The sequence below is a fragment of the Desmodus rotundus genome, chromosome 11, assembly GCF_022682495.2.
Source record: "Desmodus rotundus isolate HL8 chromosome 11, HLdesRot8A.1, whole genome shotgun sequence".
Taxonomy (NCBI): domain Eukaryota; kingdom Metazoa; phylum Chordata; class Mammalia; order Chiroptera; family Phyllostomidae; genus Desmodus; species Desmodus rotundus.
The window spans coordinates 77,041,055-77,055,556 of record NC_071397.1 but is presented as its reverse complement, the minus strand read 5'-3'; the positions used below and the strand labels follow the sequence as shown (position 1 = coordinate 77,055,556).

Below are 14,502 nucleotides of genomic sequence, written 5' to 3'. Positions count from 1 at the left end.
AATAGGAAGTATCTTAGTTCTGCTGAGCTATGGACGTTAACACACTTTCCAATTCTGTGCAGAGAGAAGTAAGAAAAGCTGACTGTGGGTCATCGGAGCAAGACCGAAGACATAGAAGATGGGCAAAGCTGAAGGAGCAGTGTTGAATGAGTTCTGGGAGCTGGATGTGGGAAGGAAGAGGGACTGACATAATAGGCTGCCTGGGAACTGGAAAACCCCAAAGATCCAAAGATAGGAAGGAGTTTGGTCGTGGGTCAGGAAGGGGCACTCTCAGTTAGAGACCTTTGTGACTGGCGTTAATAAGGCTCAGGCTTTGCCGGATAAGGGGACTTGATGTGCAATGGGGACGAGGCGGCATACACAATTAAGGAGGAAATGTGAAGTGTGGGGTCAGAGTGACACAGATGTTGAAATGGTAAGGGTGATGATTACAGAGGGCAGGGGTGAAAATTCTGGTCCCTGAATAGGAAAGAGAGGAGAGGGGAGGAAGAAGGTGCACGTGCGCCTGCGCCTGTGGGTGTGCGTGCGTGTGCGCGCGTGGTGATTATGAAACCAGCTGTGTCACCGTCAGTAACCTGCTGTGAATGTAATCACTGAACCTCTGTGTGTTCTCGAAAACGAAATGAGAGTGAGGAAAGTTGAATTGTATCTACTTCTCAGTGGGGGCAATGTTGCTCTCTCAAGGGCATTTTGGAAATTCGTGGGGGTGTTTTATGTTGTCTCATTGTTTGCAGGGCAGGTTCCAGTCCTGTTAGATGTCCTATGGTTTCAACACAGGTCTGCCAAAAAAAGAAATTGCCTGGTATTTTCTCTGACTTTAGAATGACGCAGTGGGCACTCCTGAAGGATGTCATATTAAAATGTCTCATCTCTCCATATCTTTACTTAAGTTTTTAATTCCATGAACCACCTTCCCTTTATTCTCTTATTTTCTGTATTTTTAAATAAGGAGTGTTTTCTAATCTTGTTTTTCTCCAAATCTAAACACATTCATTATTAGTAGATTTAGGCAGTTGACCTCAGGCCTTGTAGTGTGTGAGCACTAATGCATTTGTTAAAGTGTACAATCTTTTAAATTATATTTCTTTATTTCTCTTAATATGATTGAGGGCTTGTGTACATACACACATTTTATTTTATTAAAATTATGTAGAAATAACTGATCTGAATTCCACTTCTCTATGGTAATGGTAGGGTGGATAAATGTATATTATGTTAAGAGCAAGTCTGTTAAGGTTAAGGATCACTTAACTAGATGATCTCCAAGGCCTCTCACTTCTGACGTCTCTAAAATACTGCAGCTTCATGAATGTTAGGATTTGAAGAAGTATGTTTATCATACTGGGAAGCTTTAAAAACAGGCAGCTTCAGTACGGGGATTGGGTGGAAGTCAGCAATTCCTTGTGAATCTAGGCAGGCTGAAGAGGTTGGGATCCATCTGCAGGGGGGGAACACGATGGGCCTTTGGGGAGAACCAGACTCCCACTGATGGGGTGACAGAGGAGGGTCTTTCGGTTCAGCAGCTCAGAGAGGAGGAGGCTTTGAGCGGAGGGTTCAGTATGAGGAGGGCATTAAAAATATAGGAATTAAGTTATGACTTCACAGTCATTGTTTTAGCTGCATCTGGATGATTCTCCTTTTGATGTAAAGTAGATGGTGTAAGAAGTTTTTCAAATAATCTAGCTACCCACCAATGTATTCCTTGCTTCAGGATCTTTATTTTTAAATTATGGTGCCATCATCCATCATTAGTGAGAAGGTCCTCTATCAGAATGCAGGAAAATAGTTACCCATGACAGGTGATCTTCCCTTTTATTTTAACAGGCACATGGTTGCCAGTTCAGTTTTGAATTACAAAGTTTATTTTCTATATGAAAGCTTGTATAATATATTAAAGAATATTTAAAATTTCAAAACTGCAAGTGATTGTACCACTTGCTATATGAGAAAGTATGAATGTCAAAATGATAAAACACCCTTTAAAATACAAGGTGAGATCTCAGGTTTACTTTTTTTTTCTAAAGTTGGTTTTAGACCAGAGAAAGCTTGAACTTGATATTTAACATTAACACTCACTATGGTCAGAAATGAAATTCTGAGGAGATATTTTGGAGTTAAATTTAAAGGGGACTTCTAATAAGAAATTCTTGTTCCAGTCTTGAATAAGTTGCTTTATGTAAATGTGAGTGCTTTAGGAGAAAAATCAAAGTATGAAAGGAGAGATGGATGTAATGTCAAGTGAAAAGGAAACCGTTGTTAATGTTATTTATGTTTGAATGGTTGATGAAGATTGGGGCTCCCAAATTATGGTGGGATATTGAGTACATTCTGCATAACTTTTATAATATTTGTTCACTCTGGAAGATTTAGTTAATACTGAAAAGCAGAACTAAAATGCCAGTAAAACCAGTGCCGAAAGATAGTCACATTCACATTTTGGGGGATGTCATTTTAGTCACTTTTTTTCTGTTGCTCTGTAAAAAGTGCACCTTGGCTGTGAAGCGTGGTGGCTGGAGCGTTGATTCAGGGAGAGGGAGGGACACATCCTGCTCGCCTGGAGTCCACTACTTGAGCCACAGCCACCCGTGTCATTGCTTCAGTTCTGTGGACTTGAGGCACTGTGGAATTTGGCCCTTTACAAGAATTATTTCCAATTCTTATAACAGTCTTACGAGGTAGGTATTGTTATTTTCTTTTGAGGATAAGGGAAAGGAGGTCAAAGAGGTTAGATGTTTGCCCAAGGTTCTCCATGCAGCAAGTGGCAGACAGGACTGTTGGACTCACACCTGCATTTGTTCCAAAACACTCGTCTGAAAAGATTAATGCACCCCTATGTTCATTGCAGCATTACTTACAATAACCAAGGTATTGAACCAAGCCCAGTGTCTGCCAATAGACAAGTGCATAAAGAAGAGGTTCTATACCCAAACACAAAACACAAACACATACACAATGGGATAGTTTTCAGCCATAAAAAAGAATGAAATCTTACCATTTGCAACAACATGGATGGACCTAGAAAGTATTATGCTAAGTGAGATAAGTCAGACAGAGACAGACAACACCATATGATTTCAGTTATATGTGGAGTCTAAAGAACAAAACAAATGGACAAACCAACTCTTAGATAGAAAGAACAAACTGATGGGTGCCAGGTGGGATAGGGATTGGAGAACTGGGTGAAAAGCTGAAGGGATTAAGAAGTACAGATTGGTAGTTAGAAAATAGTCATGGGGATGTAAAGTATAGCATAGGGAATATAATCAGTAATGTAGTAGTTATGTATGGTGCCAGGTAGGTACTAGAATTATCAAGGAATTACTTCATAAGTTATATAAATGTCTAACTCCTATGCTATACTCCAGAAACTAATAGTGAATATCAAGTGTAATTGAAAAACATTTTTTAAAAGCCTGCGTATGTCCCTGTGGCACCAGACTCTTTGAGGACAGGTATCTCATCGGCACTGGGGTAGCATCCCATGGCTGTGGTGTGCCTTAGGAACAGTGGGGAGGGTGTGAGGAGTGGGAACTGTGCAGAGGGGGCTCCTGGGGCCAGAGAGACACCTGCGTCAGGTGGGCTTGACAAGCCAGCACTGTTGGACTGGTTGGGTCCTTGAAGAGAGATGTGGGAGATGGACCTCAGTCCAGATGGGGAGAGAAGCTGGGGCAGCAGAGGATCTTGAATGGGAGATGAAAAGTCTCGGGATGGATGAGCCAGGTTGCTCCTGCACTGACTGCTTTTATGGTTTACGAAGTGATTGAAAAGAAAAGTTGGAGATGAAGATACTTGTTGAATTTAGAATGTTTTATGTATTTCTGGGGAATACTTGGATAAAATGATGGTTTGGGGACTCATGGCTGAGGATGCTACATTTATTCTGCACGTGTTCTCCGCATTGCGGTGATAACCTTCTTTAACAGGAAAGGTTGTTCTGAAATAAATGACGGCTGAAAACGGGGCTGAGATCATGTCTGGCTGGGGAAGTACAATTCCCCTGTCTCTAGTAAAAGACTATTTGAATGAAGGGAAATGAACTTAAGCAAGACCAAATAAGCTCGTTGCATGATAACTGTAAAAGGATGGAAGGCAGTGACAAGGGAACTTGAAATATCTGTGGTACCTGTAAGTTGCAGACTTGCTCAAATTCCCAAGCGTCATTTGAAGTGCACAGGTGAAGAGAGACAGAAATTGTTCTCAGCCTCTTTTCTCACTTTTCATTTTTACTTATTTTTGCTAGATGTCTTTTCTTCTTCTGGATGAAAGGATATCACCGATGCTTCCTCCTCTCACTTGTCCATTGTTCCATTGTTTGACCACCTCCTCTCCCTGCTTGTTTTTCAACTTTGTTGCATACACCTATTCTGAATGCCTGCTAACCTTCCTTCTCTTGGACATGAGCCCAGGCAGACATCATTAGCATCCTGCCCATGGCCAGGAGCCTGCTGGGAACCTCTGAAGTTCTTGTCAGTTTCTCTTTGACCTTCACGTATGTATTGCCTTCTGCCTGGCAGATCCTGACCTGAGTAGAGTAGCTAACCCTGTGCTAGACACGCTGAGTGTCAATACATGTTTTCTGAATGAGTTCATTACTCACTGGGAGAAGAGAATCCCATTCATGGGAAGACTTCCTCTTTAGGTACCTCTGGATCCAATATCTATCTATCTATCTATCTATCTATCTATCTATCTATCTATCATCTATCAATCATCTATCTATCTATCTATATTCTTTTTTTGTAGACCTGTTTGATGTCTGACTCAATATTGTAGGCTTTTAATTGTTTTAAATTTGTAAATGCTCTTTGCAGAAAGCATTTATTAAAGACATAGAGGACTTCTGGCTTCTGGGCCAAATGGGGGTTGTAGTTGAATTCCATCTAACCCTGAGCAGTATTAACAGATGTCATAGTCACCAGGATTTTTTAACACATTGAGCAATAATGCCTATATGATGGGGATATTATTCCTTGGTGGGGGGCGCTGTCCTTTTTCTTGGTGAAGTTGGGGCAGTGTGGGATTCTTCACTTTGCAGAGTGAGAAGACAGTTTTTTTTGATATGAAAATAAGGAGTAAAAATAATTTTATAATGTGATCATTATAATCTTGTAAGTGCTTCAATATTTTGTGAAATTTGTTGACACTGATTGCTTTATACATTCTGTATGGGAGCTTGAAACTATTTTTCTTAACAAAAGAGTATTTTTAGATGAATTAGATACTTGACCCTCAATATAAAAACTATGGTGCATCCCAGATTTAAAGGAAGAGTTATTAAGCATTGGCAAAGAACAGGAAATAAGCTTCTAACAGGTACAGGAGAAAAGGACGTGTTCCCTGTCAACAAGGAGTTACGACCTCATTGGTAGGTTGAGATATACACACATTAAATGATGAGTGAACCAGGCAGTGTTATTTATAATCGCATATGCATTTATTTTTAATCACTACCCTGTGCATTTCCAGAAGAATTTGTGTCTGTTTATATTTGCATATATATAGTCAGGGTGTAAATCAGTTTGTAATGAGGTCCTTGTAAGAGAATTAGCTGGGGAAGGGAAGAAGCAGGCGCCCGGACTCAGGCTGGAAGGAGTCCCAGCACAGGAGCTTCCAGGATGGGGCTGAACAGTCCGGAGAGGGGTGGGGGGCGTTCCAGGTGAGGGAAGGTGCGTGATGAGCAAACTATTAATAATACATGATCCAAAGGATGTGTATATTGTAATAGTGGTGTGATTGGACCCCTGCCATTTTTTGGCTGCTTTGGGGAATTCCTTGCTTCCTGAGCTTTGCTGGGAGGCAGAGCCCCCTCTCCCTGACAAACAGGGATATCTAGTGCTGCAGGCATAGGGGGTGTGAGCTGCATCATCCACTGTTCCAGTGTGCCTGGACCACTGCAGGGCATGATTTGGGGCATTATTCTTGGCTGCTGGCCATTTGGGGAGCCAGCCAGTAAGCTTTTAAAACAATTCTCTGCCGTTTAATCAGCGCTGATGTCTGTAACTTGCAAACAGAAGCCCTGATAGAAATAGATACTCATCACTGGCACTATCCTCTGTGCCAAAAAAGTTCCAGGTGTTTTATGGACATAAGCTCACTCAAATTGCACCACAACCCTGGAAAAGAGCTCACATTGTTACTCCTCAATTCACAGGTGAAAAGACAGAGATTCAGAGGGGTTGAATAACTTGCCCAAGGTCATACAGGCAGCAGCAGGGAGCCCGGATGTCATCCAGGCTTTTCTGACGTGGAGACTGTGAGGTTATCCTCTCTGCTCTGTCTCCCACTCTTTGAGAAGGCAGATCATAAATATTAACTACCTGCATGGATATTGGCGTACTTCATCATGAAAGATTTTTTTTTCTTTTTTTACTCAGAATGCAGCCAAGGAAGAATATGATGCTCTTTCTTGAGTATCAGAAATAGGAGTTCACAGTTGTAGATTGCCATTGGTTAGGACATGGAATGAGAGGAGAGGTTTTCTCACCTTGGTCTGCATTACTTTGCTCTCTTTGGTGTTTATACAAAAGCAGACAGTACCTCCTTATGACTATACCTGTTTAGAGGAAGGAGAGTGGGGAGGGTGGAGGTGAGGGAGAAAGCAGCAGATCACAAGGATGCTGTTAGGAGTTCTGCTCGTCACATCATTAAGGTTTCACAACCACTAGAATAATCTATACCCAGTTTATTTTGCCTGGGACAATTTATACCCAAATATCTGCATGGCTAAACCTCCCCTCCCCCCTGATTTCATTCAGGTTTCTGCTCAAGTGTCTTATCAGAGAGGTCTTCTCTTCCCATCTATAATAATCCAACTAATTTCTCCCTCCCATCTCTTAACCCACCTAATTTATTTTCATAGCATTTCTCACCACTTGGAAGATTATAAGTATTTCTTTTCTGTCTCCTTGCCACTAGAATGTAAACTTCATAGAGCAGGCCCTTTATTCCCTGTGGAATCCTCAGCATTTAGAAGGTACCTGATACATAGTAGATGCTCAATAAACTATTTTGAGTAAATGAAAGAATGAGAGATGACTGAGGTGCAGAGAATTTTAGATAACTTGCCTAAGATCTCATGGAAGACCCAGAAGTTGTATATAAAATTCTAGTCCATGTGACTCTGAAAATCCCTCATGTTTCCCCTTCACTAAGGTCACTCTGTCTGGGAAAAAGCCTGTATTTGTACACGATTGGAATAAGAGACATGTCACAGGATTTTTTTATTTTTTAAGTTGGAAAAATAAAAATCTTAAGTAGCAAGTCCAACTTGCCTATTTTACAAAAGAGGAAATAACTATGATCCATTGAGGTGAGATGACTTGATCAAAGTAATATAGACGTTTGCCGATGGAGGAAGGACAAGAATCAAGATACAACAATCTCCCAGTTCAGTCCTATCCCCCTACATCCTGCTGCACTTAATTCCTCCTAGATAAGTAAGCCCTATTTTGTTGCAGAATTTAGATGTTAATCATTGGTGATAGGTTTGAAATAGTGAGTCATGTTATCTTAATGCCATACTATTAATGCAGGAAGGCAGAGACTGAAAACCAGTTGTCCACAGGGACCAACAGATTGCATAACATCCAGATGGTACTGGTGGGAATTATGACAAACTAGAGGTACAGTCCACTCTCGAACAATGTGGGGATTGCAGGATCAACCACCTTCACAGTTGAAAATCCACTTATACCTTAAGTCAGCCCTCTGCATATATGGATTCCCAACTACAAATGAAAAATTATATCCCCTGTTCATAGGGCCCAGTTTCCTAGCACCTGCTCACTGCCCAGAAGAACATACTACAAGAGAAAAAGGTGGTAAGCCAATCTAAAACTGTCTGAAACACCCTGCTGGCCAAACAGACATTTCTGCCAGCCAGATCTAGCCCAGTGACAGCTTGAAGTCTTACTATTAACAGTTCTGTGCTTTCCAAAGCAGTTAGTTTCAAAGGTGGGAATATCTTGGCAAAATTGTGCAGTTGTATCAGTGTGGTTAATTGTTCTTTAGACTAGCCAGAAGATCAGTGATTTAGGCTCCCAAAGTTCACAGAGGGAAAATAATTATCAATAAAAGAGTATTTATCGCCTGTCCTTATTATCCTGGTGATAAAGTTGGAGAGTAATGTGTTCTCTCTGTCATAATACCATCTGTCCTAATGGAAGGTAGTTGGTCATGTTATTTACTGACTGGGAGTCAGAAACCACTTTAGAGATTTGGTGCAGCAGTTAACTACCTGTATGTCACTGGGCAAATCACCCAATTTTCTACTCTGCCATACTCCCATTGGAATAATTAAAGCCTGGACTTTAGGAGACCTAGAAAACTAAGGACGCAGAAGAGTTTATGCTGGACTTGAGCTCGGTTCTTTGTCTCTTGAATAAAGCCCACATTAGAGAAAGACGGACTGGATTGCTTGGATGTATCACTTAGGCCTTTAAGCGCCCTGATCATTCCAGTGGATCTGCCGCCCTTCCCCTCATGATCCAGGGTGAGGCTCAGGCAGGTTAACAATGATTTGACTTAGTGATCTCCAGATTCATTCTAGTTCTAACTCCATCATATCTTGAATGGCCTTTTCTGAGGACACGTTTCAGTGGCTTTTGTCACATAGAGACTGAGAGCATGGGGCCTGGGGCTCTCGGCCTGGGCCATACCCTTGCTTTCCTGGTCCAGTCGGTGTCTTTCGCTTAGCCTCAGTGTCCTCATCCTTAACTGGGGGTAATTGTGGTGACTACCTCATTGTCTCATTGTGATCGCTGTTCCTGGCAAATTATCAAATGCTCCTTTAATTCTTATAATGCAGCAACTGTGTGGTGTAGATAATGAAAATTTAATTAACATGTACATTTGAAATACAGCATGAAATCTCCCCCCTTTCCCAGAAGATTCGGGGCTTTTCAATTTCTTTGTAGGAACTGAGCTGTGCTGGAAATAAAATTGGCAGGGTTCGTGTGCCTCTGTGTTCGAATGGTACCAAGTAATTAAGGTGCAGAGGTAAAGGCAGCTGAATTGTCTGTAAGGTGGGTGGGAGCTGTAGCTATCCTGGATGTTAACTGAAGAGCTGACTTTTGGACACGTGGCTAGGCAGACAAGCCTGTGACCCCATGCACAGCGGAACAGAAAGAAGGCTTGCACGTGTGGGCTTGGTATCACTCACAGGAGACCATGTGATGCAGCTGTGCTGTGGCGGGAAGAGTTCATTGCAGGAGAAGATGCTTCAGTATCTTTCACATGCTAATCTAAGGGCATCTGCTCTGGAAGAACAAAACACCTCTCTGGATCCATATTGGAGCATGATTGAAGGCAAGAGGATGGCAACAGACAAATTGCACTCCCTTCAAAAGGAGAGTGCGGGTTTGCATTGAGTGCTCCAAGTTGCCTAGGAGTAGGCATCGTGCCCTGATGGGCCATTCAGACTGGGCTGCCCTCTCTACTGAAAGAGCAGCCTGTCCTTGTCTGCTGCGCTTTCATCTTCTGCTGTATTTGTATTCATGTGCACCATTCCCCACATGAAAGCGCAGCATGCTGTTCCCGGCTTGGCTTCTGTGACCTGCAGTAAAACCAAATCTTAAAAAATATTTTAAGGCTTTTACATGGAATGCTAATTATGCACAGTGGTATTTAATCATTTGGCATCTCACCAGAAGCATTCAGAAGAAGGTCTTGCAGCTCTCAGGGAGCAGCGGCCTGTACAGGTCATGGGAGGGGCTCTCCATTGCAAGGCCGCAGCCCTCCGGGTGTGTGCATGGCAACAAGGGACAGCGGCGGCAGTGTCACCTGGGAAACAGAGGACACAGAAAACCTCCTGGTACGCTGGAAATCAGCTCTGCACAGTTGTTGGATTCTGAAGAAACTTCAGGAAAGTTGTTCACTGGGTGAGCTTGGTGGGATAAGTTGGTTGGAATGGGCTGAGGCTGGGAAACGGGACATTCTCCATGGTATTGTCAAGAATGCTTTGGAGGCCACAAGTGAATGTCACCTTTAACCAGTTTAAATTGTAGTCTTTCAGAGCTGGACATCTCGTTAGACGGGAATGTCTTGTTTTCTAGCCCCCTCATTATACAGCAGGGTAGACCTCCGTGCTGGGGAAGCAGGCCTAGAACCCAGGCCTTCTGATTTTCTCACAGGTTCTGCTGACTGCCCAGCAGGCAGTGGCCTCAAAGCTTCCATTTAATTCTTCTTTCATTCACATCAAATATGTTTTTCAACAAACAAATTTGTTGTTCAGTATCCTTGAATATTCAGGAATATTAATATGAGTTTATCTTAAAGATAAATAGAAGTTTTAAAAAATTTTGATGTGCTCCAACTTCTTTTTTTAAAATATAGTTTATTGATTATGGTATTATAGTTGTCCCAAATTTTCCCCCTTTGCCCTCCTCTGCTGGGTACCCCCATTCTCACCAGTAATCCCCTCTTTAGTTCCTGTCCGTGGGTCGTGCATATAAGTTCTTTGGCTTCTCTATTTCCTACACTATTCTTAACCTCCCCCTATCTGTTTTGTACCTACTGATTTATGCTTAATCCCTGCTCTTTTCCCCCATTCTTTCCCTTCCCCCTCCCAGCCGATAACCCTCCAAATGATCCCCATATCTATGATTCTGTTCCTGTTCTGCTTGTTTGATTAGTTTGTATTTTAGATTCAGTTGTTGATAGTTGTGAATTTGTTGCTATTTTAATGTTCACACTTTTGATCTTTTTCTTAAATAAGTCCTTTAACATTTCATGTAATAATGGCTTGGTGACAATGGACTCCTTTACCTTTATCTTTTCTGGGAAGCACTTTATCTGCCCTTCCATTCTAAATGATAGCTTTGCTGGATAGAGTCATCTTGGATGTAGGTCCTTGCTTTTCATTACTCTGAATACTTCTTGCCAGCCCCTTCTAGCCTGCAAAGTTTCTTTTGAGAAATCAGCTGACAGTCTTATGGGAACTCCTTTGTAGGTAATTGTCTGCTTTTCTCTTGGTGCTTTTAAGATTCTCTCTTTATCTTTAACCTTTGGCATTTTAATTATGATGTGTCCTGGTGTGGTCAGTCCTCTTTGGGTCTAACTTGTTTGGGACTCTGTGCTTCCTGGACTTCCATGTGTATTTCCTGCACCATATTAAGTAAGTTTTCTTTCATTATTTTTTCAAATAAGTTTTCAATTTCTTGTTCTTCCTCTTCTCCTTCTGGCACCCCTATGATTTGGATATTGGTAAATTTGAAGATGTCCCAGAAGCTTCTTAGACTATCCTCATATTTTTGAGTTCTTTTTTCTTCTTGTTGTTCTGATTGGATGCTTTTTTCTTCCTTATGTTCCAAATCACTGATTTGATTCTCAGCTTCATCCTCTCCACTGTTGGCTCCCTGTGGATTTTTCTTTATTTCACTTAATGTAATTGCTGCCTGGGTCTTTTTTATGCTGTTGCTGTACTCAGTGAGTTCTTTGAGCATCCTTATCACCAGTGTTTTCAACTCTGCCTCGGATAGGTTGGCTATCCTCATTTCATTTTGTTATTTTTCAGGAGTTTTATTCTGTTCTTCATTTGGACCATATTTCTTTGTCTCTTCTATTTGGCAGCTTCCCTGTATTTGTTTCTATGTACTAGGTAGAACTGCTTTGACTCCCTGTCTTAGTAGCATGGCCTATTGTAGAGAAGGCACCTGTAAACTGTGTGGGGTGGAGCCTTAGGTAATCACCTAAGGGTGGGGAAACCCAGGCAGCTGCTTTGTGGCTCTGTGTGGAGGGGAGAGCTCAGAGAGGGGACAGTGCTGCTGCCTGGCTTCTGAAGGTTTGCTTGAAAGGAAGCTGTCTCCCAGCACTCACCCTGTTTCCAGTCACTTCAATTTTTCCCCCTATGCAACTGGTGCCCTTCCAGTTGTTGCCCTGGTGCTGAATACCAGAGGGGGTGGCTCTGTGTGAGTCCTAAGTCCATGTGGGCCCTTTAAGAGGAGTCTCCTGAAAATCCAGAAGTTTCTTCTGCTGCACCTACCCTCACAGGTTTTTATAGCCAGAAGTTATGGGTATTTATCTTCTCATAACTTGGTGCTGGGACCCTGGGCTGTGTGGTCTGGCCTGGGGCTAGGATTGCTTGCTTCCGAGGTAACCCTCCTGATTTTTATCCACCACATGTGAATGTGGGATGGCCTGTTCCTCCACCTCTCATGCCACACTGTGTCAGCGCCTCTCTGCCTGTCTTTGTGTCTCCACCCCTCCTACCTGTTTGGATGATTGTGGCTTATTTAAATTCTTGATTGTCAGACTTTCATACAGCTCAGTTTTCTGATGGTTCTGGGTAACATTTGTTTTGTGATCTAGTTGTAATTTTTTCTGTAGTTGTACAAGGAGGTGAAGCGTGTTTACCTATACTTCCATCTTGATCGGAAATCCGACAACTTTTTTTTTTTTCTTACTGAATATATTGAGGTGACATTGGTTAGTAAAATTATATAGCTTTCAGGTGTACAGTTCTTTAATACATCATCTGTATATCGTATTGTGTGTTCACCACCCCAAGGCAAGTCTCCTTCTATCACCATTTATCCCCCCATATGCTCTTTTACCTCCCTCTACCACCCATTCCCCCTGGTAATTGCCATACTATTGTCTGTGTCTATGTTTTGTTTTGTTTTTTTCCTAAATCTCTTCACCATTTTCACCCAGTCCCACAACCCACCATCCCCCCTGACAGCTGTCAGTCTGTTCTTTTTTCTATGAGTCTGTTTCTATTTTGCTTGTTAGTTCATTTCTTCATTAGCTTCCACATATGAGTGAAATCATGTTGTTTTTGTCTTTCTCTGACTGGCTTATTCTCCTTAGCAAAGTGATCTTCAGGTCTATCCACACTGTTGCAAAAGGTAAGATTTCCTTCTTTTTTCACAGCTGAGTAGTATTCCATTGTATCAATGTACCAGAGCTTTTTTATCCACTCATCTACTTACTGATGGACACTTGGGCTGCTTCCAAATCTTGGCTATTGTAAATAACACTGCAATGAACATAGGGGTGTACAAACTCTTTTGCATTTAGGTTTCTTCAGATAAATTCCCAGAAATGGAATTGCTAGGTCATAAGACAGTTCCGTTTTTTAATTTTCTAAGGTAACTTCATACTGTTTTCCATAGTTGCTACACCAATCCATATTCCCACCAACATGCTAAAGGGTTGCGTTTTCTCTATGTTCTCTCCAATACTTGTTGTTTGTTGATTTATTAATGATAGCTGTTCTGACAGGAGTAAGGTGATATCTCATTGTGGTTTTAATTTGTATTTGTCTGATGATTAGTGGCATGGAGCATCTTTTCATATGTCTATTGGCTATCAATATGTCTTCCTTACAGAGATGTGTATTGAGATCCTTCGCTTATTTTTTAATTAGATTATTTGGTTTTTTGGTGTTGAGTTGTATAAGTTCTTTATAAATTTTGAATGTCAACCTCTTATCAGATGTCTCAATGAATATATTCTCCTACTCAGTGGGTTGGGTTTTTTTTTTTTTTTCCATTTTGGAAGATTGTCTTTATTTTAATTGGATAGCGCTGTTATAAAATAACAATTTACTGTCACATTCAAAACAAGTCAGGAAGATTTCCTGCCACTGCCCAATTGTCCTAAGAGTCTGTCGATTATGTAATGAATTGGGTGAAGTTTTAAATTACTCTGAGTTATTGATTTGAAAATAAAATCATGTATGGGAAGATACTACAATTGCATCCAGTTCAAATGGCAGTGCCTTTCGAGACAGTTCTATTGATTCTTGCTGAACCATCAGACTGACTCCCAGGGGCTTTACTGCGTGTCACCTATATGTTGATGTCATCTATAAATACAAACTCAAAATGTTTTTCTATTTATCTTCACCAGACCCTAGAGAATAATAACAAACGGAAAGTGAGAAATTTTAGTGTACAATTCGCACTCCATGGCCCCAACCCTACTGCCCACATAATTTCTCACAACTGCTGCTGGTTCAGAAATCATGTCCATTACATATCATCATGAAAACCATCTGCTTAGTTAATTTTTCAGTGTGTAAAGCTTAAGGATTCTATAACTTTGAACTTTTTAATTTAAATGTGACATGCCTAAAGCAGTTGTTTTTCTAATTTTCTGTAGTCACAGAATCTTTTTCCAGAGCACTCTTAATTGGACCTCCAAATGACAAATCTAAGTGAAGCTGCTATTGTTGAGGGGTAAGTGAGGGACCTAGAGAGGCCCTTCCCTACCCCACCTTCATTTCTCCTTCTTTAAAAAATGCAACACTTCGGTAAAGTGGAAGGTTAAGTTAAGGTTTTGTAGGTGAAAAATCAGTGTGAACAGATTAGAGTTATGTAATTTTTAGAATTGAAAGAGACCTGTGGTAGTATCCTTCTTTTTGTAGGGTGAACGTATCTGTCGTGCTCACACAATGCACAGTAGAGCCTGTGACAGCCCAGGTTCTTCTGTCTCCCAGTGGAATTTTCTTTCCTGTACTCTCTGGTGATAATAACCTAAGAAATACTCTTTCATGGGACA

At 41.3% G+C, this 14,502-nt stretch overlaps 1 protein-coding gene across 3 annotated transcripts in view; it reads left to right on the top strand.

The window, feature by feature from the left end:
* ARHGAP18 (Rho GTPase activating protein 18) overlaps window positions 1-14,502 on the top strand; it is a 121,420-nt gene that overhangs the window by 34,557 nt on the left and 72,361 nt on the right. Inside the window, exon 1 of one of the 3 annotated variants that reach the window (XM_053913554.1) lies at window positions 9,758-9,878. The exons of the other annotated variants lie outside the window; for them this stretch is intronic. The gene's annotated coding sequence lies outside the window, so the exon portion shown is untranslated. Of the gene's footprint in view, window positions 1-9,757; window positions 9,879-14,502 lie in introns of those variants that run through there. 3 annotated transcript variants of the gene reach the window in all.